We start from the raw sequence: 2,500 nt of genomic DNA, 5'->3' as shown, positions 1-2,500 counted from the left end.
AAATAGCTGAGTACAACACAGTTGAAATTATCATAAGTTTAATGTCTAGACAATAGATACTTCCATTAAATCTTACATTCGGAGGCTTCTTTTTGGACTTAGAATACTTAAGAGAGTCTTGTATATCAGGACTAGATATCTCTCTATATTCTTTTGAATCCTCATTGTGGAAATTACTCTTCCTAGTTTTAGGTAATCACTAGGTAAAGATTTTTCTTAACCAAAGTATTTTTAAGAATTTTTCTTTCCCTATTCTTCTCCTTCCCTTTTTTCTCTTACCTGTCTGTTCTGTCTGTTCTTTCTTCTCCCGCCAAAATGATCATATAGCAAATGACTTGATAACATTTGGTGCCCTCACACTATAAAACAAAATCCTGATAAGAAAGACCAATATCCTTTCAATAATGAATTTCTAGACACACACTGAAAAATCAGTCAATGCACAAACTGACTACATTTTCCATTAAGGTCTTCCATGATGGTGTGTGTATGCCATAGAAAACCATCTTGCTTTGAGGTCACGTGCATTCTCTGTTCTTAGCAGTTTTCTGGTCATGACATTTTTGGAGAATTAACAGAGTTCTGTCTGGGCACTCTGATACGCACATATGCTTAAAGACTACAGATACATTAAAACTTAGAGTAATTAAAAATTGAGCTGTTTGATTAATTGCTAATACATTATTGGCAGCTGGGAGTTCAATATTTGTAAAAGTAAAAGATTCAAGAACAATTTTTCCCACATCTGGAAACTCAGATGCAGATGAAGTGTCTTGTCCAAGGTCACACAGTGGATGGAAAGCAGAGCCAGGCCTTCAACCCAAGAATCCTGACTTCCCTCCAGAGTGGTTTTTTGCCCGTTTATGATTTTTTTTAACTTCTACCATTTCTTTCTTTAGATGTCTTCTGATAAAGACATCTGCATGAAGAGCTGTTCAGTGTAGTCAGGTCAGGATTTTCAGGATAAAGGAAAAAAGGAGAGTTATTTCATTAATTAACACCTCTGGACATATACCTCTATAAATCATATAGAAAGTAATTAAACTGGTATATACAGAACTGATTAGCACTTTTCCTCAGTTGGTTATTTATACAAAGAGACATGGCACATCCAAATTTGTGGCACCCTTAATAAGAATGTTCCACTTAATGATTAACAGCAAAATGTTGATTTGGATGTTGTAAGATAAGTTCCCAAGTGAACCAGGCCACCCAAACCTCCTAGCTGCCTGTTTCCTACCAGAGCAGGACCAATCATGGAGACGCCATGCCGGGAGGATGCTCGTATGATTGAAGACAAAAACTCTAGACATGATCTAAAAATTATTCAACATCTCAACATTGGAAAGTTAATCTTTTGATTTTTAAAGGCCTTTTACATTTTCTTACTAAAATTCCCCAGTAAACCAAAAGTACTTCTGGAAGAGATAAGACCTTCTAGCTGTTATTACCTGGGACTTTATTGTCCAAAGACCTAGCTTTGCAGACCAGATCGTCCACTTACTAGCTGTTTGACCTCCAAAAATTTTTGTGATTTCCCCAACTCTCAATTTCTATAAAGTGCAGGGACAATAATCATACTCGCTTTTAACAAGTAGATGTGAAAACACTTTGTAAACTGTGGTGAGCTGTCTAAATGTTCTTTATTATTAGTTATTCTCATCTTTATCAGGATTATTGGAAAACTTACCCAAGACATAGAAAAGTCCCTGAAGGGATGGTGGACATAGGAATGTAGCAATGTAAGCTGGTAGGTGCTTACACTGCTGCTACAGTTGATTCCTCCAAATGGTTAAATACATCCATTAAGGTAATTTAAGGACCATCATTGTTTACAGTTCTGTGGAATGCTCTCAGTAGTGTCTACTTCTAGGAGTTCATGATTTTGAGGAGACACACACTGTAGACATCAACATACAGGTAGACATCCATTTTTAATTTGTTTAAACTTTTGACTTTTTATTATCTTATTCAGAATGTTATTTTTGAATTTAACTAACTCAAAATAGACATATTGGATACGCCAGAGAAGGGACCAAGTACAGGTCTTTAAAACCTCCGTTTTCCTTACCCAGTCTGGGGAGGCTTCATGGATGAAGGACAACTTTAAAAATACCAAAAATAACCTCTTCATTTGGTCCAAATTATATAATATCTCCCCTGGAGCATTCTGAGAAAGTACGTTTTACCCAACCTGATTTATTCCTTTTTCTCTTTTCAAGCCAAGCTAACAAGTCTCCCCAAGACATCAGATTTCTACTCTTTAATGTGATGATCAAGTAAACAATTATTTACTGATCGCCTCTGCTGATTTTATTAACTTGATTTATTTTGAATTAGACAACACCTATTTTAAAATAGAATCTGTGATACAGAGCATACAGGCAGTCTTCAACAGCACTTTCACCTGGTCCTGTGCTTCTTTTTGTCCAATCCTCACTGTCATCACTCTGTCAGCCATGCCTGGGGCCCCTGTTCTTTTCTGACTAAACCTCCCCAT

The 2,500-nt window shown here is 36.3% G+C and overlaps 1 protein-coding gene across 1 annotated transcript in view; it reads left to right on the top strand.

Moving 5' to 3' along the window:
* GPR65 (G protein-coupled receptor 65) overlaps positions 1–2,500 on the top strand; it is a 10,936-nt gene that overhangs the window by 7,399 nt on the left and 1,037 nt on the right. The gene's annotated exons all lie outside the window — the stretch shown is intronic.

This window comes from Propithecus coquereli, unplaced genomic scaffold, assembly GCF_000956105.1.
Source record: "Propithecus coquereli isolate 6110/MARCELLA unplaced genomic scaffold, Pcoq_1.0 Scaffold152, whole genome shotgun sequence".
NCBI classification, from domain to species: Eukaryota; Metazoa; Chordata; class Mammalia; order Primates; family Indriidae; genus Propithecus; species Propithecus coquereli.
The sequence above is the reverse complement of the archived record's forward strand: the minus strand, read 5'-3'. Positions and strand labels throughout refer to the sequence as shown.